General features: G+C 44.0%; 1 long non-coding RNA gene across 1 annotated transcript; it reads right to left on the bottom strand.

Moving 5' to 3' along the window:
* Window positions 1-617: 617 nt before the first annotated feature.
* Window positions 618-26,152, bottom strand: LOC122659905. The gene is made up of 3 exons (XR_006332576.1): window positions 25,898-26,152; window positions 14,722-14,732; window positions 618-629 (listed from the first exon to the last, which is right to left on the bottom strand). It is a non-coding gene; the product is annotated as an uncharacterized LOC122659905 (long non-coding RNA).
* Window positions 26,153-27,529: the final 1,377 nt, after the last annotated feature.

Here is a 27,529-nt window from a genome sequence, read left to right as displayed (position 1 = left end):
CCAAAACTAGGATTTGGCCAAGATTTCGATCATGGATGTCCTCAGGGGGATTATGACTCTAAAATGGAGCTAGATGGACTGGGTTTAAGGGATCCAAGGTTTGGTTATCCATTTGGGAGTTGGTTTGGGTTCTGATATCACAGAGAATGACTAGCCATGGCTATGCTCAGGCTTTGAATTCGAAATTTACAGCATGCAAAGCAATGATCACTTGTGTTCATCTAAAACAGGCTTGGTCTTAAGCTAAAACATGAAGAAAGTCACATGCATGCAAAGATCTAAGCCTACACTGCATGATCTAAGTGTAACTTTGTGGTTTAGCTCATTTCTAAGACTGACTTCTATTTCCTACATAGTAATAGCTTTCAAATCTCATTTTAATGGTTAGTTCATGCATGCAATGTACATGCATGCATGAGCCAAAGCTCCCCTAGGCACCTAGATGTTTTTCTTAGCATTACATTCAACTTATAGACAGATGAATCAAGTGTAGCATAATGTGGACAGTAGTGTTATGAGCTAAGTCTCATTACCTTCAAGTGATGGAGATGCTCAATCCTCACCCAAATCCAAACCTCTACTCCTTCATCTTTCTTCTCTTTCCTTCTCTTCTTCTTCCTTCTCCCTCTCTTTCTTTCATTCTCTTTACTGTAGGAACAGTAGGGAGGAAATAAGAGGCTGGGCCCTCCTATTTATAGTCCTCATGGCCTTAAGGCCTATTTGGTCATGCTGCCCCCTCTTTAAAAATGCATTTTTAACTGCATCGGACCCATTTCAGCTGTATAGGTGGGACCCACTTGGTTCTAGAGATGGGTAATGGTTTCTAAAATTCTCATCTACTTCTAGGGGGCGTTCACAAGAAATATGCATTGTTCCCATTAGTTTGGAATCTAGAATATTAGTTTCAGTCACTCCGGACGTTTCACTGGGCGTTTGGGTCACTCGCCTAATGCATCGCCCAGAGATTGGATTGCTGCTGTATTTGTTGTGGCTGTGCACAAGGGTTGAGGCTTCCACTTGGGCACCTCACCAATACCATTTCCAAGGCAAAAATGAACATCTAAATGGGCATGGCCCCCATGTACTTGTTAAAGAGAGAGATTACCTGGAATTGGAGCTGTACATCAGGCTGTGGGCTGAGCAGCTGCATGGGTCTGCAGCCCATCTCCTCACAGGTATGATGTTACACCTGCACTCGAAATATACCCGGATACCCTGGGGCAAATTAGACTTTACCAAAGGGTAGTGCCATGGTGGCTATGGTCAACATTTATGACATTGAACCTAATATTTTATTATAAGTACCCCCTTAAAGTCTTGAGAGTATGGGTCAAAGCCCCGCAACTTTTCTCGAAGCTTGGGTCCTGACAGCAGCAACGGAGTCACGAATGGACTCACTTGAACTGATTCCGCTCGAGGATCCGCCCATACTGTTACTTGCCTTTTTGATTTATTTTTCTGTGGGACCCACATCCCCGTGTCTCGGACACCTGAATTAGACCCTTAGACCCTATGGACCCCCACCCTTACCATTAATTTATTATTTGGGCCATGAAAGTGGGCTCACAAGACTTAACTTAAAAATAAATAATGGGTTTTATACCCTAACTTAAACCAAATGAGCCTTAGTAGACAAATAGGTTTTGGGACTTAGAGTGAACCCAAACATGACCTAATTAATTAAATGGACTTAATGGTTTATGACATGGACCAAACATGACCTAAGGCCCAAACTAAAACCCATTTAGACCTAAGGGACTAACTAGTGTTTGGGGGTACCTAAACAAACAAGACCTAAGGCCCTTTTGACCCTTAAAAGACAAACCTAAACTCTTATTCCCTTATCTCTCCCCCTCCCAAGCAAATCGTGGAGGAGAAGAGACAAGGAAAGGTGGAGAAGGAGGAAGGAAGAAGAAGAAGTGGAAGTAAGAGAGGAATGAGAGGGGAAGGGAAGAAGGTGGAAGCCATGCTAAGATGGCTTGCTGCCCCACATGTCCTCCTCTTGCTGTCTAAACAAGGATGGAAGAAGAGAAGAAGAAGAAGAGATGGAAAGGAAGGGATGAAGGAAAAGGCGGTGGATCTTCAAGGCTGGCTAGGGCTGGAATTGGAGCTCCTCTCACCAAGGTATGACCTAAACCCTTGGCACTTCTCTTTCCATTTTGTTTTTGATAGATTCCTTGAGCTTGAGTTAACCTAGGGTTCCATTTGGGACTCAAGGTGGAGCTCGGTCCTTAATGGAGCTCAAATGGCAAAGACCAAACCTTGTTGAAGACCTATATGTGCTGCATTGCAGTCATTGTAGCTGAACCTTTGGTTCTAAGACATGAAACCTTATCTTTGAGACCAAACCCTTGTGTGATCTTGGATCCATGGGGTAAGTCTAGGCTCTAGTGACCCTAGGGAGACCTAAGGCACCCTCTCCATAACCCTGGGTGCTGGGTGTACTCCAAGCTTCAAGCTGGAGGAGAAGCCCTTTGAAATCTCAGAAAAGATTTCCGACGGACGCACGATCAGACCTACCAATCGTGGTACCGTTTGTTAGTCCGCCCAGTGTAATCCCAATGATTTGACCTGAACGGAGGAAGGAGCAGACTTGCTTTATTGCCTCCGCCCGTGGGTTAGTTCCCTCTTAGGCATGTCTCAGGGATAGAGCGGATGCTGGGTTTTGGGTGACTTTGTTGGGCTTGAATATACATATTAAGTAACCACAATCATGCTATTATATAAATATAAGCATTGTGCGCATTGCATTATTTATCTCAAATGTGAACTATTATGAATGTGATATTATTCTCACCATTGTATCGGGAGACAGTGCCGGGTGTGCCGGTATCGGAACCCCAATTTATTTAATTATGAAAACTGTTATATGCCATCTTGATCTGTATGTGCCGTGCCATGCTAGTACCCGGGTACTAGATGGAATGGACCGTTGATGCACCCAGAATACCTCTCGGGACGATAGGACTTGCATGAAGTTTATCTGTGGCTAAGATGCTTGCTCCCTTATGCTACGACCCTTGCCAACAGGGGTTTATGTGTTGGATAGTCTGAGCACCTGTTGCCTGTGGAGGTGGGAGAGGCCAGGTCAGGGGTAGTGATGGCTATCGGGGTCTGCCACTGGGTGACCGGATGGTTTCTACCAGCGTAGACTCCCGTGTGATAATTGAGGTTTCACTGGGGCAATAAGTTAAGTGACCTTCAGTGTCTCCCGAGTTATCACAGTAGCATACACTTGACTCATAGAATTTGTGTTAGGTGGAAAATGAATCTAACATTAGCATACATCATTCTGCTTGAAATTGTTTGTGTATGTATGTGCATTTCCCTTTGTTCCCTCACTAACTAGTGTAGCTAACCCCATTGCGCAAACCCTTTTTAGTTGATATGCAGGTAACCTCTTGACGAGCACCGTTTGATGCGAATCAAGTGGAGTCGGTGGCTATGACTTGGATGTAGATGTACACCCAGGAATGGTGCCCTAGTGGCGTAATTTATTATTTAATTTTTGTATTCATCCACAATCATGTATAAATTTTATGTTTAATTATCAGGAGAGAATGAATGGTTACATTTATGGAAATTGTACTATGTATTATCAGTAGAGAACCGATGCCTTATAATTTCACATGCTTTAATTGAATTTTACTTCCGCTAACTCTGTAATTGGAACGATTTATTCCATTTGGGTACGTTCCTTGCTGTTATCATGATTGATGACAGGGTGGACTGTGACTCGGGACACTGTATCTGTGATCTTGGTAAGTATTGGGATGACACGTGTTGTCCCAGTCACCACCTATTTAATGTAAAATATCTTCATCGGGATGGGGGCGTGACATATGATGGATGACATCCTTGGAGGTTCTCCACTGAATTCAACCATAGGGGTGACACACCACAGTGTGCTTGGGTGGTTGGTCTCAGGCTCATATCCTTCAAGCAAAGTTCCAATCAGTCTGGGGCAGGTTTAACAAGTCCAATATTAGGACTCCCCTAGGGCCGTCATTCCCAATTTATCAATACAAGTTGGGTTTCTCTTTTTTTAATTTCTTTGTATTCTGTTTTCACTTTGAGTCTCCTTTTTAGGTTCATTCGACCTATTCAATCTTAATAAGTCAAAGCACCAGTGTGGGGAGTTATAGCCTTCCAAATTAAGGCCATGAGCGATAATGAGCGATGGTCTAGTATATAGGATCATATTGGGAAGTGAGTGTATAATCTCGAGCACCTAATGCCTTTCGATTAGCCATTCAGAGGTGGTTAAATGGACCTTTAATTAAATCAACTATCCCATGCCATAATAGCTTTTATTTTATAATTCATGTCTTTTATAATTATAAGTTGCATTTCTGATGTATCATCTCTTTAGTCGTTTTTTATATAACCTTGCTTATGATTTGCCATTATCATTATTTTATTACCTTCAAATGATAAGATAGAAGAACATAACAATTTGGCCTAGGACAACACATACCATAGAATATATTTAGCGCATTTTAGAGAATTGTTTTAGGGCTAGCAACAACAGGGAGACCGGCCTTTTAGTCGGGCAGGTTGGGTGCCTAATACCTTCCCAACTTGTTATTTGACACCCACCCAGAGTTCTAGGAATGACTAAGTGCTTTATCCATTCTAAAGTCAATAGTTTTCTCTCTTTTAAAAGAAGAGAGACATTCTTTGGGCCCTAGGCCCTCTAACTTATGTGGCGACTTCTTTACATTTGGCTTGATGGGCCTTCCTGTGGCACCAAAGTGGCCCATCTCATAGGAAACCCCTTCTATACTGTGTATGATCATGTAGTACAGTCCCAGTCCATCCATCCAAGGACTTGAGGGACAATGCATTGTCTCTACAGTGGCGACTTCACTGAGGATTGTCAGATTCCCGATTAGACCCTTTTATGTTGCAAAACAATTCTCTATTATGACTTTACTATGTTAATTTATCTTTCATATGGCATACACTTATTTCACACACGTACACTGCATGTATACCCCCATAGTGTCACTGTTAGGGTCCCTTATGTAGATTTGGGCCGCCCCTAGTGGCATCACAAACCTTGACACCGTACCTACTTTAGTTTTCAACTTATCCAATTGGTTGAAGAGCTACCTAATGATCTTTGGGCCATACATTTAGGTGTGTCTCTAGAGACATTATGGTAGACATTTCAATTGATTTGATCAAGTTGTTCCTTAAAGTGATATATAAAGAGAAAATACCATAGTACTCACTGACACAACTGTGACGGGTACACCAGTAATCCTTGTCAAGGGGACCCATTTTTAGCCTTGCATACTTCGAGCATACATCATGAGTTTGGAAACCTAGGAACGACACAGCTAATTGTAACAATTGTTTGAGGTTCAAATTGGAACTCTTACAAACAACTAATATTACCCTATCATGGTTCTTCAGGTACTAATGGAACTTCAAGGTTCCATTCCTTTCATAGGAGTGCGAATATTGTATTTCCTGTTGGTCAATATGTTTTCTACCATATGGTTGACGAGGTACGGTGATGCCGACATAACCATCATGAGATGGCTATGATGGGGCAATGCCTACGTAGTCAATCAAAAGTGGTATACATATCTTCGACCAAAAGAGGATCGCATGTTTGTATTTTGATGCTAGGGGTAGACCCTGGTCGTCTCCATTATATAAGTCTCTGAAGCACTAGGTTCGCATAATACCAATTGTAAAGATCTTCTAATTTAGACCACCCTATTTGAAGTTATCAATTAGGAATCTTTTCAACTTTTATCATACTCCAAATCATGATAAAGTTGGAGTTATTCCTAGTTGAGCTAATTTTTCTTGGTGTGTCTTTAGTTTGTGTCACATAAGGGTTTTATCGCTTAGGTTTTTGTGCTCACCATTTATCAGGTCATGTAAAGTATTTATCTTTATCTAAAGTAATTGTCTAAGTCACAAGAACCTACCTTAAGACTCTGTGTATTGAATTTCTTGTCCTTCCAAATGTCCTTATCCCTTCATTTTATGTCATCCCATTAGGTGTTGAGATCCGATTTAGTTTGTCCCCTGAGGAGGATCATAAGCATTGCTCCAGTCCTCAAAGCTTGCAACAGAAATGATTTATAATTTTGTGCCTCTGCCACCGTCACCACTCCTAGAGGATCGAGTTTCTAAGATCAAAGAAATGCTCACCACCCTTACCATTTTGGCCCAAACACATATATGGGTAAATCACTAAATCACCCAAAGGCTGCACAACGATAAAGAAATGTGCCTCCAATCCCAAGGGTTGTAATTCCAACTATTTTCGATGAAGACGATATAGTCATTGATAAGACCTTGGTAGTAAGGATGGCAGGAAATGTTGAAGACTCAGAGTTGAAAGATCAAGTGGGTCATTTAGAACATCTTTTTAGGAATATCAGAGGGGTTGAGGACCAAATACTGGATATAGAAGGGCTTAGTTTCTTTCCAAATGCTAGCCTCCCTGAAAATTTTAAATGGAAACTGGAGAAATTTGACGATACCGGTGATCCAAAAAAGCATCTTCGGTTTTTTATAGGGCAACTTAAGACCAAGAAGTTCACTGATGAAATGCTTGGACAAGCGTTCCAATTCACTTTGACAAGAGCTGCACACCGTTGGCTGATGTCTCTTAACCCAATTCTGACCCGTTCTTGGACTGATATCATGAAGGCTTTCCTACAACAATACTCCTACAATACTGAAATTGAGATGATCCGAAGACAATTGGAGACAATAAAACAATTACTCGATGAGTGCTTCACTTTATATTTGAGAAGATTCTGGGAGAAGGTAGGGCAAATGTGGGATCAGCCAAGCCAGAGAGAACAAGTCGGCATGGTCATGAGAGGACTCAAAAATCCTTATAAGGAGATTCTATTTGGGCAAGGTAGACCTTCGACTTTCTTATTGCAACAGCCTAACAAGTGGAAGATGCTATCTTTAGGGAAGAATTACCTAAAGGAGGGAGTCGATTCTCATCTGAAGCCAGTAGTAGCAAAAGGCCACTTCAACAAAAGAACTATGGAGCTAGTTTTATCAAAGATACTTCCCCGGCAATGTCTATTGCATCTACCTCGAGCGCTCCATATGTGTAGAGATTTGAATCCGCTCCTAGAAATCAATATCCTCAAAGACAGTTCACTGATTTGGGAATGCCTATGATTGCCGTCTTTAAGCAATTATTGAAAGCGGGATTGCTCGCTTAGCAAGAACCAAGGCCTCTTCCAGAAACACTGCCAATCTGGTTTGACCCAAAATTATATTGCTTATATCATAATCAGAAGGGTCATGCAACTGATAACTGTCATAGTCTACAGAATGCTATTCAAGATCTTATCGATGCAAGAGGACTTTGTTGGATTCGATCCCACCTCTTTGATACAGACTTTATCACTTCAGGAAGATACAGTGACCTTCGAAGCTGAAAGGGAATAAGAAGATTTGAAAGTACAATTCAGTAGTTTACCTCTACCCATTCAGGAAAACATTGTACACCAAACCTTGCAAGGAAGAAGTGAAGATGCTTGAAGGCTTTTAACAAAATTACTGTAGTCAATCAGAGAGATTTTGACCTCAAAGGACTACCGATCCATTGGGATTGTCCATTCCTTAAGGTTTTCGAAATGAAAAACCTCTATAATTTATCTGACGAAGCCCTGTGCCTTCTAATCTACTTATGTGGGAAATACGTTATAGCCTTCAGCGTCATAGTAATAGAATTGATAGCATGTCTATACCATGACCAACTAGGTCCAGATTTTGCACTCCCAGAATCAAAAGCAGTTAAATTCCTCCTTCACTTTCAAAGCCGAGACCAATGGTCTTTTACCATAAACCCAGCTTTATTTGATAAAGACTGTGTTGTGTTTTTTTGGCACCTTCTTGCTGTCCATTGGATTGCTCTTAACTTCAATCGTCACACCCTTATCCATTACCTCCACTCTGTTTCCCGTGTCTATAGTAATCCTACCGGAACTTATTACTTCCGCCTCCAACGTCCCCAATGCCTGGCCTGTTTTCTCTGACTCTTTGCCCCGGTTGCTCAATGGATTGACATGCTTGGAAATCTTCCTGATGACGATCATCCCTTCGTCACATATGTCTTCCACCATCCACTTGACTTTATCCATCATGATCTTGTCACTCCACCTGTCCTCGAACATCATCTTGTGGCCTATGATCCCATCTTCTTTCTCCATAATACCAGCCAAGAGGATCTCTTCATCCACCGTGATGACTCAGAAACCACTAAGGAGAAGTGGTTTACTTTTATGAAAACCATGTGCGCCCACAATAATGTCGATCCGGATTCTCTACCTGCCTATCTTCTCCAGACCACCAATACTGCATGGGCAGTCAACAATCAACTTCAACACCCTGTCATCCACTGCCTAATGCGTGAACACGTGGAATTTGAAGTCGATCATGCTCTTGATATGTTTATTCCTTACTCAAGTGACAGTGGGCCCGAGACAGATTGAAAGTCAGCAAGTTACTGCAGTTGGCTCATAAAGTAACTAGAGTTTGTGGTTGTAACTACAGTTTGTTTACTTTTCATAAAGTAACTAGGGTTTGTTTACTTTACTTGTTTGTCGTTTACCTTTACCATGGTTTACATCTGTAACCATAGTTGGTTTGTAATGCCTATATATATGGCTCTTCTCCCTTTGTAATATTGAGAATGGTGCATTGTTAGTAATACAACAATATCTGGTGACAATAGACAGAGCTTGGGATCAACAAAAATGTCAATGATAACTTGATTGTATATATCTCCTCGATGTACTTACCACTGTTGGGAGTGATCCAAAACGCCCTACCCAGATCCCGGCTCGGGCGAGGGAGCGATGCGCGCTGACTGGTGTGCAATAAGAAATTAAAGTTGCACCTTCCCTCACAAGGCGTCTTTTGGGGGATTGGCAAGCGCTTAATCCTACAATTTGTATCAGAGCAGGTGGTCGCGAGTTCGAGTCTCCTCGGTGCCATGGGTACTCTGTTATTGGACATGCATTAGTGCCATGGGTGCTCTGTTATTGGGCGTACATTTGGGAGGGGGGATTGTTGGGAGTGACCCAAAATGCCCTACCCAGATCCCGACTCGGGCGAGGGAGCGATGCGCGCTGGCTGGTGTGCAATAAGGAATTAAAGTTGCACCTTCTCTCACAAGACATCTTTTAGGGGATTGGCAAGCGCTTAATCCTACAACCACTTCAGTACGTTATACGATCGGGCCAATCCGATCAACATAAGAATTGAAAAGGACAAATGGAATTATTTGATGAACTATCTTTGTGAAGCCAATGGAGTCTGCAGAGAGCAAATCTCGAGGATTTTATGGGAAAACCCTTACAATGTTTCTATCAAAAGTGAGAGAATTCGTCTGCTTATTGAAGTTGAGGAACACCAAGAGAGGAATCAGATAGGGATGATTGGCACCTTTGGAGGAGAATTGATAGATGAGGTGGATGAAATAGCCGAATTATATGATTTTGTTGTTCACATACCCAAGCGAGAGGAAACCGGTTGAGAAAGAACAAACCATGAACTTTGAGGTCTGCATTCCAAAGAAAGAGATTAAAGCAATATAGAATGAAGAAGACAATGAGGTGGAGATCTACATACCCAACAGAACAGTGGCTGAAACTCGAAGTGGAAGACCTTTCAAACCAGCAACACTCATGGCAAGTAGCACTGAACAACAAGCACAAGGCAGTCATCGTCCAGGACTTGAGAACCTTGTATTGAGACAGTTACAAAAAACATAAGCAAATATATCCATTTGGGATCTTTTAATGGCATCACCTCCTCATCAAGAAACAATTTTGAAAGCATTAGCCAGTATACAAGTTCCGATTCAGACTGATCCGGTTCACCTGGTTGAAGTAGTGGGGGAAATCATGTCGTCAATTCGTTGACATTTGCAGACGTCGATTTACCTCTCGAAGAATCAGAGCATGCCAGATCATTACACATCACCATTGATTGTCATGGATGCCGTATACCCCAGGTCCTGATCGATAATGGTTCTGCGTTGAATGTCTTTCCTCTGAGGGCCTTTAAACATATGGGGTTCGAAGAAAATATGTTGAAACCTTCAAATCAAGGAGTCCGAGCTTATGACAACATAAGGAGAAATGTCCTGGGAATTTTCACAACAATAATAACAGTTGGACTGGCAAACTTTGAAATAGATTTTTAGATCATTGTCGTCCCAGCTTCTTTCAACATGATTCTAGGTTGTCCTTGGCTACACAAAGCAAGGGCAATTGCTTCGTCCTTACATCAGAAAGTAAAGTCCTTGTTCAAAGGGACAGTTGTGACAATATTCGTCGATCCTAAAATCATGTACACTTTAGCCTCTATTGAAGAAGGAGTGAGTAGCAACAGGAACACGATTCCAGATGTCCATCTGAGTGGATTCGAGTTGATTGATATAAATGCAGTGATCGGACCCAGCTCACATAAAGAAAGATACATATTGGCTGATTTCAACATAACCAATCCATCAGTGAGCAACATGCTTTGGCAAATGGGATATTTTCCAGGAATGGGTCTAGGAAAGTGGCAATAAGGCGATCTGACTTTCCCAAAGCTGGTCAACAATAGTCAATGATTCGGATTGGGATATCAACCAAAAAGTCAAACTGATAAGGAAAAGCAAGTTTGGTTTGTTGAGCCAAAGAGTCAGAGATTTAGCGAGCGACCCAGCATGGAAGTCAATACAATGGCACCTTACTTAAAACATTGAAAGGATATTTTATCAAGGAAGGGCAGGACTTTCCCTTTTGTGGGTTCTCAGAGCCATGGGTCGACAGAATGACAGGCAAAAGACTACCAGGCTTCAAGATTTTTTTTGACTGTGATGTCGACTTAACAGAACTAGAAGGACCAATAGTGAGGAAACTCGGACAGAAAGAAGAGACAACAGATGAATATCTCGACCTTGGTGATCTTTTCATGACAAACGTTATGGTGATCGAGGGAGCTAATGATGACAGTGCATCCACTCCATACCTTCTGATTGATCCTACTGTCGGGGAACGCCGAATTAGTCGAGACTCGACGAATTTGTATTTCCTAGTCTAAAATTGTCTTTAAAGAAATAACCATGTCTGGATCCAATTCCTATACGTCCTTAGGGGATCAAAATCTAATTTCTGCTGATGTATCTCAAAATGTTTCTTCTGATATCAATAAAATGAGTGATTCTAAGTATATTGTCTCTTCCCCTTCCTTTCCTTCGTCTTCTGATGATGAATGTGGTGAAGATCCTTTACCCAATTTCCTCCAATCAATGAAAGGCTTAAAAGAAAAGACAGCCCAACCCATCCGTGAGGATTTTAGGCTGATCAATTTAGGGTCATAACAAGAACCTCGGGAGATCAAGATTGGAGTTACCCTCACTAAAGAGGAAGAAACTCAAATGGTTGAACTCCTGAGGGAATTTAATGAGATATTTTCCTAGACTTATGATGACATGCTCGGTATTGATACTGACATTGTACAACATCACATCCCTCTACCCAAGCATTAAACCAGTCAAACAAAAATTACGGCGTATGAGACCAGAATGGACCCTTAAAGTAAAAGAAGAAATTGTCAAACAATTAGAAGCAGGGTTCTTGGAGGTATCAAATTACCCTGAATGGCTGGCAAATATAGTGGCAGTGCCAAAGAAGGACGGACGGGTCAGTGTATGTGTGGATTAGGGAGTTAAATAAAGCAAGCCTGAAAGATGATTTCCCTCTACCTCATATTGACGTATTAATGGGTAACACAGCCAGGCATGCCTTGTTGTCATTCATGGATGGATTTTCTGGATATAACCAGATAAAACTGGCCCCAGAAGATAAGCACAAGACCTCTTTATTACTCCATGGGGCACCTTTTGTTACAGAGTGATGCCTTTCGGGTTAAAAAATGCTGGGACCACTTACCATAGAGCAGCTACCACTATCCTCCATGAAAATTATTTTAGTAGGCAAGATGGATTGGGCAGATTCAGCTCAGTTACAAGTAGATATTTTAATAAATAAAAAAAGGTGATGTTATAAGCTCTCATAGTCTCATACCACTATTCCATGCATGCATCACTAGTGTCAACCTTCCTTTCCATTCTTAATCGTTACAATGAAATCCCAAATTTATCAGTAAGCAAGGTTCATGCACATTGTTTTAAGCTAACATATGAAATCAAATAAAAACGAAGAAGTATTATGAATTAGCCATTAAATGGTAAGCTTCACTAATGGAAACCCAAAGTGGATGTCAGCATTTATTTGGCAAACATATTTTCCACAGAACACAGTGATGATAACTATGAAATTAGACAGAAATACCCATTCCATTAGCTGCCTGAACCATTCAGTGTCACCATATTCTTCTACCTCCCAAGCATCCCAAGTGTGACTATTTCAATTTAAGAAATTTATAATACAGGAAAAGGAGCTTGTTATGTGTGTCTCGAATTCATGTACCCGTTTCGAAGATTGAACCACTCTGACATATTTTGGTGTCGACCTGAATGTGATTTTTTTCTGAGATCTGTGATGGTAGCGGAGGGGTTAGGCCCGCGGTACAGTTCGACCCAATCCGATGGATGAGTATTTATATTGAAGTCAATTTTGGCATTTTCGTGTTTGGGTCTTGAGAAGAGAGAAGCAGCGCCGTTTTGGACGTTCTTGAAAGATCTCCATTGTAACTTTCTTCAATTTTATAGTGAAACATATTCAGCTTCGTCCCTGGACTTAGCACATTGTATTGGTGCGTGAACCACATTAAATCTCTGTGTCATCTTGCTCTCTTTTTGGGTTCTGTTCGTGTTTCTTTGGTGTTTGTTTTAACAGAGGAATAAAATGAAATGATGGAGCTTTTATATCTTGATTCAGTGATGCAATTGTCGTTAACATGCATATACAGTTATGGAATACAAGCTATCCAGATACTAAGCCAACCCACCTTGGAAGGCCCAATTTTACTTTAATGAGAATGATACTATCATATGAGATGTGTAGCCTTAGCAATTGAATGGTTTAGAACTCTATTAGTAATTTAGTGGCAACCAACGGACATTACAGAGATACAACTTATCTCACATTAGCATATGATTTAGCTATATGATTCTCTAGTAGATTGATTGCTGTTACACCAGGAATCTTCCCTGGAAGGGAATCCACTCCCAGTACAACTCACAGGCTAGGTTTGGACTAGCAGAATTGGGAAAAATGAAGATGATCTTGCGAAGATAACTCGATCTCTTTATTACTTAATTGAGAATGAATTTACAGGAGAGCATAGAGCTCTTATTTATACAAACTTGGGGTTCACCCCTTTCCTTTTTGGTGACGACTCCTCTCTTGCGGGTTCAATTTGGGAGCTACCATGGGGATCCTTTTTCCTTTTTGCGAATCTTGGGATCTTGTTATACATGGCACATGAGATAAGGTTAATGGTATATCCTTAGTTTGAAGTCACGTAACCGCCGGGATAGGCCCGTCCTAGCTGGCATAATTGCTTCTGGCGTGGTTCTTTTAGGCTGCGTTTTGAAGTGGGTTTACCTATGGCCCAAGGTAGGCCAGGTGTCCTTCGGGGGTTGGCTGCATGAAAAGTGATGTATCATTTGCCCCCTACTCCCTTTACCTGAGGTAAGGTAGAGGGAGTATATGCCCTCGGTATCTCTTATTGGTTTGTATGCTGCTCGGGTTATGTGTGGACGGTACCAGTAATGGATGGATCAACTCTTTCTGTACTGCAATGTCATAGCTTTTTGTAGGACAATGTTACCCTCCGTAGGTCTTTTATGACCACGCCACCATTCGCCAGCGCTCACACATGGGAGCGAAATATCTCCCAATTTTCACGCCTTTTGAGAGAAACTTGATGGGATGTCATAATGTTTCGAATTTAAACCCCCTTGCTTTCCCGGTGCTTCTTTGTAAAGGTGGTTTTCTTTCTCTCTGTCTTCTATTTCGGCGCCTTTTCTTCTTCTTCCCTTTGATATCTGGGCCGTTCAAGTAGGATGGACGGTTAGATCTGGAGATCTTACTCCATTGTTATGATGAGTATAAAGTGTTATAACTTCCCTGGTCTTCCCTTCTTCATCGCTTCCCAGTTCCCCTGCTAGAAAGTAACTTCCAAGCTTCTTTAGTAATTTTGCTCCATGTCTTCTCCTTCGACTGTAATCTTCCTTGCTTCAAGTAAGTTTCTCTATTTCCTTTCTTTTTACTCTCTTTGCTTTTCTGTTCATTTTGGGGAATGGAGAAGTCTAGGAAGGATTCAATCTCAGGATCTAATAAGGAAGTAGAATCCCTGTTAGATGAGGGAGAGAGGTTGTTTCATGGAGAGGCCCCAGAAGGGCACCGGGGGGCCCAGCTTCGATCATCTGCCATGGACGTCGTAGCCTCTAGGATCCCAATACTAATTCCCCGAAGTTCTTCTAGTGCATCTGCTAGTAGTTCTGACCGTGGTTCCTAAAAGCCAGTGGTTGGAAGGGGATATCAGGTTCGCCAACCTCACCAGGATCCCACCATTGGGAAAGGGGTGGATGAGATCCCGTCCATCCTCACAGAATACAATCTATGGGAGATCCGAAACGTGTATGGCATACCGGAGTCTGTTGATCTCAGGGTCCCTTCCCCCGAGGAGAGGCTGAACTAACCACAATCCAATGAGGTGGGCCTCATTCTAGACGCCTTCAAGGCGGGGCTTCGCTACCCTCTTCCCACCTTCATTTCTTTTGTCCTCAGGCACTATCGGGTTGCCCCCAGTCAACTAGTTCCCAATTATTGGAGATGTGTGGGAGCCTTTGTGATCATATGTTTTCGGTTGGGAAGGCGCCCCTCCCCTGCCCTATTCATTAGGTGTTTCATCTTAAACCAAAATAGCGGCCATCTGGGATGGTATTACCTTCGTCAATGCGATGTTCCCATTGTGGGTCCTCTCCCGTCAGCCATTCATGGTTGGAAGCAGAGGTATTTCTGGGTTGCATGTGAAGGGCCTCGGTTTCCCACTGTATGGGGTTACCCTGATACCACTGCTCAAAACAAAATCCCTCCTCTTGACCCTGAAGATCAATCCACTCTGGAGAAGATCATGGCTGACAGGAGGCGTGTTATAGTGGATGCCATCGATGCCCTGGATATGAACGAATTGGATAGGGGTGAGCATCTTGGGGATTCATCTTTTTCCTCTCCTTATAACTCTTCAAATGACACTAACTCTTTTCGCCTTTTTGTTCTGGTTACTATGGAGTTTCCTCTGGATTCCCTGACTGCGTTTATGGAGAGCGAGAATCTTCAGGTGGCTATGGATAATATCCTTCCCTCTCCCGAGAAGAGTAAGAAAAGGAAGGCAGCCTTAACTGATCACGACAAGGACCCTTCCAAGAGGGGGCTCACCAAACCTCCCCCTTGCCTTCTCAGAGCGTAAAAATCATGGAGTATTCCTCGGATAAGGGAAAGGGAAGCTCTTGTCTAGTTCGTGCGCATAGGAGGAGGGGTCCCTTGCAGTCCTCAGTAATCCCCTGCCCTTGGATGTGACCACGGGGAGTAAGGGGAAACAAAAGGTCAACCTTGACCTATTTATCCCTAAGTGGTTGATCGGTACCGACTAGAAGGTAATCGGCGATGTCGCTACTGTCGAGAATTTAGTTGTGAATTGTATTCCTCTAGCCGACAAGGATTGACTCTCCGAGATGGCTGATGACACGCTGGAGAGGTCCACCCTTGCTCAGGCTTATGAGGTGACATTTCTCTCCTTCCTTACCGCTTGATTGCCCATCCATAATTGGTAACCTTTGCCCTGTTCCAGGCTTTGGGTTTTGTCTCCAGGCTGGTGGAGTGCAAGAGGAGAATCGCTTCCATGTACACGGACTTGGAGAAGGAGATCCAGGAGTTGAAGAAAATATGCCGTGATAGCAAGGATCAAATTCATATCCTGGATACCGAGGTGAAGAATTTGAAGGCGGGGAAGAAGGCCGCGGAGGAGCCGTGTGTTGAAGCGGAGGCGAAGCTTGCGACGTCGGAGAAGCAAGTTAAATCTGTCTCAACCTCCCATGAGAAGGTAAAGGGAAAGTTGGCCAAGAAAGAAAAATTGGTCGAGGATCTGAAAAATGAGGTTGTCGCTCTGAAGTTCCAACTTGAGGACTTGCGTGCTCAGGCTGTGGAAGAGTATGTCAAGTCAGAGGCTAATACCAGAAGGCATATGAAAATGGCCCTGAAGGCATATCTGAAGACAACGTACTCCATCTGGCGTCAGTTACAGGAGAGGCAACTAGATTTTGACTTTGGGGGCATACCCGAGGTGGAGTCCATGCTTGCCCAGCTGAAGTCTGGTGCTTACATCCCCTCGTCCTTGGCGGGTCAATTGGACATCCCCCTACCGCACCCTGCTTCCATGATTCCTTCTGTGGCTAGTACTAAAGTTGGTGGGTTGACTTCGTTGGCTGGCGCAACTGGAACTAGTGCTTCGGCCCCAGAGCAGGCCGGGGGGTACCCCGAATATAGAGCAAGCCATGGCGTCACAAGGTGCCACATCTGGAGAGGAGAACCCCCCAGTTTTGTCCACCGAGGGTGCAGCTGCGCATGAAGTTCAAGATATTCAAGCTGCCCCCATAGTTTAGCCTCTCCTCTTATTGTTTGCTCTTTTTTTTTTTTGGATCTGTACTTCTGCCTGTCGGGGCTTTTAATGATGAATGATCATACTCTCCTTATGTTTCGAGCTGTCATATTGATTTCTTTAATTTTACCTCCACCCGAGCATAACCTTTCTCTTTTTCTTAGGATAACTTTTTGAGGCACGGTAACGTGCCAAATGGTACCGTGCAGTGGGAGAAGGAATTATAGGCTCAGATAGAGGCATTTGCCAAAGCAAATGCCGTGCTGAGGAAGTGCCACGCTCGTCTGGAGAGCGAGTTAGATTACTACAAGTCTCTGGAGCATTGGGAAGAGGATCTGCGGGCAAGGGTGGAGTTTGCTCGGGATATTGTCGATAATGTGGTGGATTATCTGTGGGTTGAACAATATGTTACTGCCAATCTTACCATAGAACATGTTGTAAAATCAGTGGCCTACCAACGCTTCAGTAAGGATAAAGCCCTAGAGGGGGTTCAACGTTTATATGACAAGATAAGGGAGGTTGCCCCCCATTTCAAGTGGGAGAGGATTAAGTTGGGTTTTAATCCCAGAATTCCTGTATGGGAGGTGGTACTAGAGCCTTCCTCTCTTTCGATACCATTCTTTCCTCCTCCTCGGAATGTTCCAGCACCTTTGCCCCCTATCCCCTTGCGTCCCGAGCTTAAATACCTGTAATCGTTTGCACCGTATCTCGGGTGGCAGTAACTGCCTTTATGTATAAAATCACAATCTTATTTAGTGGTTTACTGGCATTCCGTGTTCTTTGGCTCTTCTATTTTTGCCAAATACCTTCCTCACCTGTGTGGTTGTTGGATATTTCCCGCTGACGTCACGGTTTTTATGACGAAGATCTTTTTTCAGAAGATTTCTTACGAGTTCCCACGAAAAACATTTATTACCCATGCCTTGACTGGTGCCTTGTTTATCACGCCTTTAATGGAACTTAAGTTGAAGCCAAATTGCTGCCTCTGCAGTTGTACCCTTTCCCTCTTTTCAGAAGGTACGGGCCCAATAAGGCTTGATTATGTGGCCCTGGAAGTTACTTCTCTTTAATTTGGGTGGTTATCTTTTGGTATTCTTCTTCCAGGTTGAACCGTTGCCTAGTTCTTTAAATAGTGCTTCTTCCTCTTGTTCCTTTTATTTCCTGTGGAGCCATGAACCCTTCATGTTTGTCTTCCATCTGTGGTTCTGTTGAAGCTCTCAATCTTCTCTAGCGTTTTGGATGCCGTTGTCTTTATGAATACAAGGCTGCATGTTTTTGGAGGTTCATCTTCCTAGAGATATTATTTTCAGCTTCAATCTTCAATCGACATTGGCCCTCACAGCTTTAATCCTGAATCGACACGCAGTGTCTTTTGGGTTTTCTGGCTTCTAGGCCGTCTCTCTGCGTAGTGTGCCCTCCCCGATGCCTAGAGTGGGAACGTTACTGCAGAGAAATTGAGAGTCTTGAGGGGGCTATTTCCTACCGACCCTAATCTCCTCAGGATTCAAGGTGTGGTGACTCGATATACACAGAGCACTGGAGGACCTATCCCGATGACATGCTCATGCTCTTCAAGCTCCTTGCCTCCTGGGGACGTAGCTACTCAGCTACAAGGGCTATTTTGGGCTTTGGAGGAGCTTATATGCCCTTCAAGGGTGATTCCCATTTGGCAAAGTGGCTCCCTCTTGACTTCTAGGGGTCATTTTGGACCAGGTCGTATTGTATCATGAATGCCGGGGTTGATCATTCGCTATCCGATGTTCTTGTTATGGCTACGCCTATTCCAAGTCTTTCATCCCTTGGTTCATGTATTCTTCTGCGCTCTACTCAGGAGGATCAAGGCAAGGCACATCGGGCTTGTGGTTTAGGCTCACAGCTAGTTTGCCTCATTTTCTCCTTTTGGCAGAGGGAATTCATCTCAAACCGAGCTCGACTAGACCCTTATGTCTGTAATACCCTTGTATGTGTATCTGTAGCAATCTCATCTCATGTACTTGTACTAGCATTTTGAAATGTCAATAAAGAATAAAGAACTCTATTGTTTTCACATGGCTTCTTTCCGTATTCTTTCTGCTATGCTTCATATTCTGTGTTTTGTTTCTCTTGATATCTATGAGAATACCGTACTCCTACTGTGGTAGGTCGCATGACCCCTATTCATGCACGGATTATTGTTCTTTGTGAGGGATAGACTGTGCGGTGCATCATGGTCGGATGACCCTAATCTCATTGGGGAAGCACTCCTATGGTGCAACTCACCATTATGGTCGAAAGACCATGAATCTTATTGGGGAAGCGCCCCTATAGTGCAACTCACCATTATGGTCGGATGACCATGAATCTTATTAGGGAAGCCCCCCTATGGTGCAACTCACCATTATAGTCGGATGACCATGAATCTTATTGGGGAAGTGCCCCTATGGTACAACTCACCATTATGGTCGGAAGGCCATGAATCTTATTGGGGAAGCACCCCTATGGTGAAACTCACCATTATGGTTGGATGACCATGAATCTTATTGGGGAAGCGCCCCTATGGTGCAACTCACCGTTATGGTCAGGTGACCATGAATCTTATTGGGGAAGCGCCCCTATGGTGCAACTCACCATTATGGTTGGGTGACCATGAATCTTATTGGGGAAGCGCCCCTATGGTGCAACTCACCATTATGGTTGGGTAACGATGAATCTTATTGGGGAAGCGCCCCTATGATGTAACTCACCATTATGGTCGGAAGACCATGAATCTTATTGGGGAGGTGCCCCTATGGTGCAACTCACCATTATGGTTGGGTGACCATGAATCTTATTGGGGAAGCGCCCCTATGGTGCAACTCACCATTATGGTCGGATGACCATGAATCTTATTGGGGAAGCACCCCTATGGTGCGACTCACCATTATGGTTGGATGACCATGAAACTTGTTGGCACATAATTAGAAGCAACATAGATGCAACATATGAATTTATTTGAATGATCAAAACAAAATTTTATTGTAAGAACAAATCTCTGCCATGAATAACTGGATAAGCACTAACATTCTTATTTGTGTTTGCCTCTTGAGTCTTGAAGAGAGTTCTCATTTTTTAATTTCAAACAAAATGGAAACTGACCTCACTGATAAAATTTTTGTAAATTCTCTGCATTCCAAGATCGTGGTATGGGTGCCCCCTCCAAAGTCTCCAAATGGTAAGCTCCCGGCATCACCTATTTGGAGATTCTGTACGGTCTTTCCCAGTTTGGCACTAGCTTACCCATTGATCTCGGATCGGAGGCTTCTACTTTGCGTAGGACCAAATCCCCTTAGAGAAACTTTTTGAGTTTGAGCTTTAAATTGTAATGGCATGCTGCTCATTGCTAGTGAGCCGCATTTCGGACCTGAGCTGTTTCTCAGACTTCCTCCAGTAAATCCAAGTTTGCTCGTAGCTCTTCATCATTAAGCCTAGGATTGTAGAACTGTACCCTTATTGATGTCTCCCCTATTTCCACGGGGATTACTGCTTCTGTTCCATATGCCAACATGAATGGCGTTTCCCCAGTTTCCAGCCTCGTGGTTGTTTTGTATGCCCATAAAATGCTGGGTAGCTCCTCCACCCATAATCCCTTGGCCATCTCTAATTTCTTTTTGATTCCATCTAACAGGATCTTGTTCATGGCTTCTGCCAGGCCGTTCGATTGTGGGTGAGCCACCGAGGTCTTCCTCAATTGGATCTCATACTGGTAGCTGAACTCCTTGTACTTTTGCTCAAATTGCTTTCCATTGTCAGTGATGAGAGTTCTTGGAATTCCATATCTGTAGATGACCGAGTGGAGAAAGAACTTCCATACTTTGGCTGCTAAAATTACTGTCAAGGCTTCTGCTTCCACCCACTTGGTGAAGTAATCCACGGCCACAACTATGAACTGCCTTCCTCCTGAAGCCTTGGGGAAGGGTCCCAAGATGCCCATGCTCCATTGCACGAAAGGTAAGGGGCTTGAAATTGATGTTAGCTCTGTGGCTGATTGTCGCGGGATTGGGGCAAATGTCTGGCATTTGTAGCATTTGTGGACAAAACTCATCGCCTCCTTGCGCAGGTATGGCCAGAAATATCCTAGTCTAATGACTTTATGGGCGAGTGCTATGCCCCCCAAGTGCTGTCCGCAAATGCCCATATGTATCTTCCGGAGGACATAATCCGCTTCAGATGGCCGAAGGCATTTCAAGTATGGCATGGCATAGGCCTTCTTATAGAGTATTCCTTCTATCATTGTATACCACGCGGCTCTCATTCTTACTTTCCTTGCTTCTTCCTTGTCTGCCGGTAATGACCCCCTTTAGAGGTAGGGTATCAAAGGATCCATCCAGCAAGGCTCCAAGTCAATAGGTAATATATCCTTGGCTTCTTTTATGCTCGGCCTACTGACCACATCCACATATACTGTCCTACCGAGGTCTTTGAAATCCGAGGTGGCCAGTTTGGAAAGGGCATCTGCCGAGGCATTCTGTTCCCGGGGCACCTGCAATATTTGGAAGTGGGTGAATTTAGCCATCAGAGCACGCCCTTTGCTGAGGTATTGTGCCATGCGCGGTTCCTTTGCTTCATACTCCCCCTTGACTTGATTGACCACCAGCTTGGAGTCACTGTGTACAGCAAGGCTTTTCAGACCGACAATTAGTGCTTCATACTCTGCTCCATTTTTTGTAGTCTGAAACTCAAGTCTCAGGGCGTACTGTACTAAGAATCCTCATGGACTTGTCAGCATGAGGCCAGCGCCACACCCGTTTATACTGGATGAACCATCCACGAACAGGGTCCAGGTCTCCGTTGGCTCCGATTTTAGCATCTGGGCACATTCCTTCCTCGGGTAGGGTGCACTCAGTAACAAAATCTACTAAGGCTTGGGCCTTGATGGTCGTGCGGGGCTTGTACTGGACGTCGAATTCTCCCAGCTCCACTGACCATGCTACTAGCCTACCCGAATGGTCGTGTTTGGCCAGTATCTTCTTTAGAGGTTAATTTGTGATCACTTCTATAGTGTAGGCTTGAAAGTAAGGCCTTAGCTTCCGAGCTATTGTGATCAATGCGTATGCATACTTCTCCGCATTGCTGTACCTTGTTTCTGCGTCAAGGAGCACCTTGCTGACGTAATAAATGGGTTTCTGTGCCTGTCCCTCTCCCCGAACCAAAACTTCACTTACCGCTACTGCGGTGATGGCCAAATAAAGCTGCAAGGTGTCTCCTAGTTTTGGTTTGGTCAAGAGGGGTGGATGGGTCAAATACTTCTTTAATTCTGTGAACGCTATCTGACACTCTTCCGTCCACTCAAAGGTGAGCTTGGCCCCTTTTGTTTCTCTTTCTCGTGCTCGATTTTTTAAAGCCTTGAAGAATGGTAGGCAGCGGTCCCCTGAGGTTGAAATGAACCTTCCTAGTGCTGCCACTCTTCCCGTCAGCTCCTGTAACTCCTTAACTCTGCCTGGCGGACGCATCTCTAATATGGCCTTAATCTTTGCGGGGTTAGCTTCTATTCCCCTTTTGGACACATAAAACCGAGGAACTTACCCGAGGTGAAACCGAAAGCGCACTGGCCGGGTTCAATTTCATCTTGCTCTTTCTCAGGACTTGGAATGTTTCATCAAGGTCAACAATGTGGTGCTCTGCCTTTAAGCTCTTCACTAGCATGTCATCTACGTACACCTCCATATTGCGCCCTATTTGATTTTTGAAGATATTGTTCACCAGCCGTTGGTACGTCGCCCCAGCATTCTTCAACCTATATGGCATGCGCGTATAACACTATGTATCCCTCCCCGCAATGAAAGACATTTTCAGGATGTCAGGTTCATACATTCTGATCTAATTATATCTTGAGTAGCCGTCCATGAAACTCAACATTTCATGTCCAGCAGTTGCATCTATTAACAAATCAATGCGAGGCAAGGGATAGTAGTCTTTAGGGCACGCTTTATTCAAATCAGTAAAATCAATACACATCCGCCACTTGCTATTAAGGCTTGGGCACCATTACAACATTAGAAAGCCATTCTGGATAAACAACCTCATCTATAAAACCTGCCTCCAATAGTTTGGTTACCTGCTCAACCACTTTTCCTTGCCTTTCTGGTGCGAAAGTCCTCTTCTTCTGGAATACGGGCTTTGCAGTTGGATATACGCTGAGCCTATGCTCGGCTGACTCTCGATCCACCCCCAACATGTCGGTTGTTGACCACGTAAATACGTCCGCATTGGCCCTCAAGAAGTTGATGAGGGCCTGCTTTTGGCTGCCCTTTAAGCCTACCCCAATCTGCACGGTTCGTTTGGCGTCTCCTTCGATAATCTCTACCGGGACTAGGTCCTCCACGGGTTCTGTCCGTTCTTGCTTGGTGGTAACTCGGTTATCATCCAGGTTGATCATGAGCATCTGTGGCTCCTTTCCCTTAGTTCTCAAGTATCCTTCATAGCATCTTCGGGCGATGATCGGGCTCCCTCGGTACTCCCCTATCCCCTGATCAATTGGAAACTTCATCATCAGGTGTGGGGTGGAAACTACAGCCTGTAGAGCATTGAGCCCGGGTTGCCCCAGTATTCCGTTGTGTGTGGAGTTTACTTTTACTACCAAGAAATTCATCTTCACCGTAGCGAGTTTGGGCTCTGTACCCACAGTCACCAGCAACTCAATTGAACCCTCCACTTGTATCGAGGCCCCATTGAATCTGTACAGGGGGGACTCTACCCTTTTCAACATCTCGGGCTTTAGGAGCAGTTTTTCAAATGCGTCATAATACAGGATGTCCACCGAGCTCCCGTTGTCCACGAGAATTCTTCCTACCGTGCAGTTGGCGATGACCATCTTGATGACCAGAGGGTCATCATAGGGAGATTGGATGTCTGATAGATCTTCATCCGAGAAAGTGATTTTTTGGTTAGTCCTCCTCCTTTTATCGGGTATCTCAGTCTGGAAGATGCTCCAAGCATGGTGCTCTCGAGAATTGGAGGTTTCTCCCCCTAGGCCTGGACCTCCATAGATTGTGGCTATTTCTCGCAAAGGGGCATTCTCAGCGTGCTGCTTCCCATGCGTGGGATTTTCCCTATTCGACCGAGCAGGTGATCGGGGTCTCGGCTTAGGTTCTCGGGTACGATAGTCCTGTCTTCTTTCACCCTCTTCCTTCTTGACAAATCGGCCTAGTCGACGCCTTTGGATGAGTGCTTCGATCTCGTCTTTCAGCTATCTGCAGTCCTCGGTGTCATGGCCATGGTCCTGGTGGAAGCGGCAGTACTTTTTCTTGTTGCATTCATGCGTAGGTTTTACTATTTTTGCTGGCCAGCGCAGAGTCACCTGGTCCTTTATCTCGTTCAGGATGTATGCTCGGTTGTGGGTAAGAGTTGTGTAAGCAGGTTCCTCGTTCCTGGGTACCCATGCCTTCTTATCTTCTCTTTTCTTTCTTCCATCTTTCTCATCCCTAACCCGCTTAGCGCCGGTTTCCCCAGCCTGTGCATCCTTCTTCTCTGGGACTTTCTTCTCAGATTTGCCTTCCTTTTCCTGCTCGGCGGCCAAGACTTTGGCTAGATTGATATACTTTTCGCACCGTGAGAAAAGCTCATACATGTCTTCTGGCTCATCCATGATTAAAGATTTCTTCAGCTCCACATCTCGAATGCCACTGCTCAACGCCTGAAATTTCACCGTCTGATCCAGGTTCCGTACTTCCAAGGCTTCCTTATTGAATCTAGTGAGGAAACTTCAGATGGACTCGTTCGGATGCTGCTTTATGGCCAAGAGATTCACAGCAGTTTTCTTATGGACCCGGCTACTTACAAAGTGGGCTAGGAAGGCCCACCCCAAAGCCACGAAGCTGGAGAGGGAGCGTGGCGGGAGGCGTGAGAACCATTGTCTGGCCGCTCCTTTCAGAGTGGAGGGGAAGGCCTTGCACATAATGGCGTCCGAGGCGCCTGAAAGAACATTAGGGATTTGAAGGTTTCCAAGTGGTCCTCGGGATCCATGGTGCCCGTGTACTGCTCTATGGTAGGCATCTTGAATCCCTTTGGCAGGGTCTCCAACCGAATTTCATCCGTGAATGCCAAGTCTGTAGTGAAGTGGAAGTCGAGACTTGGGGCATGATTCTTTCCTCGTATGACCTCTTGGATCTGATCCTGGAGCTCCAAGACCTTATCATTCAGTACCTGCTCAACTTTAGTCATTAGGGAGCCTTGATTCTTGGCGTTCACCTAAACTTTTTTATCCTTTCGCCGGTCATTATTTGTGTTACTGTGGTTCTCGCTATGCTCTGGGGAAGGTGTTCTTTCCCTCTCTCGCGGTGGAGGTGGGGGTACTTGGATCCCCTACAAGAGGTTATGCTGCATCTCCATCATCTCTTCCATCTTGTCTTGCCAGTGAGTCTGCAGCGCGTCAAACTGTTCCACCGTCACGTAGCACGATGAATCCCTGGGAGACCTCGGATGAGATTCCTCCTGTTGTGACTCGTCACCCTCCCAGATGGAATCGTCTACCACCTGTCGGGAACCGCTGGGCTGGACCTGGCTTCCTTCCTGAATGACGCCAGGATTGGAGGCGGGAGGAATGTTAGGAACGGCGGCAACCGCGGCTGTAGCCGCTGTGGTTCTAGTGGTTTTGGACTGATTTCTGGTGTTGATCATGATGGGGTCTTCGCAGGTCTTGTTTCCTCACTTCCCACAGACGGCGCCAAAATGTTACACCAGGAATCTTCCCCGGAAGGGAATCCACTCCCAGTACAACTCATAGGCTAGGTTTGGCCTAGCAGAATCGGGAAAAATGAAGATGATCTTGCGAAGATAAATTGATCTCTTTATTACTTAATTGAGAATGAATTTACAGGAGAGCATAGAGCTCTTATTTATACAAACTTGGGGTTCACCCCTTTCCTTTTTGGTGACGACTCCTCTCTTGCGAGTTCGATTAGGGAGCTACCATGAGGGTCCTTTTTCCTTTCCGCGAATCTTGGGATCTTGTCATACGTGGCACATGAGATAAGGTTAATGGTATATCCTTAGTTTGAAGTCACGTAACCGCTGGGATAGGCCCGTCCTAGCTGGCATAACTGCTTCTGGCATGGTTCTTTTAGGCCGCGTTTTGGAGTGGGTTTGCTTGTGGCGCAAGGTAAGCCAGGTGTCCTTCGGGGATTGGCTGCACGAAAAGTGATGTATCAATTGCAAATATTATATTGTGACAAAATGAAAAAGGGAAAGCTAAGAGAATAGATTAGAAGAGATATGATATTCACCAGTAAATGATCTCCCCAGTAGCAATCCTGCAGACATAAACAGCATGTCCCATGGATTCCAACACGTTCCTGTAAGGAGTCCTCGACAAGAAAGAACTTGGCAAAAAACGACTCCATCCGGTGGAATCCGATGAAGATGATGATGAAGACCTTTCCCCTCTCTTCCTTCTCCCCTGTTCTTCCCTAGTCTCCTGCAATAACACTTGAAACTGGTCGTTGAGATTGGTGTGACTCACCTTCAAATCCCGAAACCTTTCAAGCAAAACTCTGTATAAACCCTCACGCGATTGTTCTTCCGCCATAGCCTTGAAGGCATAGATCGACGGATGATTCCTATAGTGGAGTTCTCGAGGTGGCCATAGGCAAGGCACTAGTACTGCTACTCCTATTTTATATTATCCTATATTCCCATGTCCAGCTTTCGACTTTATTTTTTTAAATTTTTTGGTGCCAGAACTAATCCATTAGAACCAAGAGAACCTGACGCGTGTCCACTGAACCGGCCTAAGGAGGCAATGGTGGACTGCGAGGTGTTTAAGAGTTGGGCTAATAGGATCTGAGTTCCATGAGATCGCGAGGGGACATGTGGGTTGGTCGATCTCAAACAAGTTTAGAACTGTCGTGATTGGTCAAGTTTGTCACAAAATATGCCCATGTTTTGTGTTGTATTTACGGCAGTACCCTTCCTTACATAAGTATCATGTCATGTAGAAGTCATGCGTGGGAGTTTGGAAGAGTTTGGTTGCTTACACTCCAACTACACGAGGGTCTTGTAATAATTTAGTAGTTTAGTGCAAGGATCTAGATGCTCTACGGTGCGCTGCTCGTAGTGGCCAGAGCGGCGCAGACTGAGTTGCGTGTGCAAAGACTGCCTTACCTTTGTCCAAATGCCTTGCCTAAGTTGGGGTAAGGTGATCATTGCGCACACAGCACAGTCTGCACCGTACAGGCCACAACGGGCAGCTGTGCCATAGACGAGCTGAATTGTTAGTTGTAACAATCAATCCATCCTGTTCACTTATTCATGACAAAAGGCTATAAAGAATTCTCATAAAACAACAAAAAAAATCTATAAAGAATGGAATATTCAATTGCCAAATGTACTCAATTATTTAATGTATGTAATATTTTTATAACGACCATATTTATAATTTCTTAATAGGGTCATCTTGTTGTGACAATAATGCTGAGCTAAGATTTTTTTTTGATAACCAGAATTTATTATCGCTGAAAGAAGAGTCTAAAAACATTGGGATAGAGATCAAGGGGGGGGGGGGGGGATAATACATCCATATGTGTGAAGACTGAGTGTCAGCTGCAGTGGTAGTCAGGATGTCCGCTGTAGCATTACCCTGTTTGATGATGTCCGCTGTAGCATTAGCCAGGGTCATCTTGTTGTGACAATAATGCTGAGCTAAGAAGTTGTAAATTTTGTGTGATTGTTCCTTGTCTTATTCTTAAGAGTTATTTAATATTAGAGTAAAAAAGAATTTTTAAAATAATTTAAAAATGACTTGTCAATATATTATTATTAAAAACTACACATTATTTGAATAAGCATGTGAAACGATAAGTTTTACCTTCATTGAATAAAAAAATGTCTTATATTAAAAATAAAAATAAACTAAGTAAAGAACAACAAGAGAACATTACTTGAGCGTGTGCGG

This window comes from Telopea speciosissima, chromosome 4 (genome assembly GCF_018873765.1).
Source record: "Telopea speciosissima isolate NSW1024214 ecotype Mountain lineage chromosome 4, Tspe_v1, whole genome shotgun sequence".
In the NCBI taxonomy this organism is placed as follows: domain Eukaryota; kingdom Viridiplantae; phylum Streptophyta; class Magnoliopsida; order Proteales; family Proteaceae; genus Telopea; species Telopea speciosissima.
Note: the sequence above shows the minus strand (reverse complement) of the source record. Positions and strands in the feature narration are given on the sequence as shown.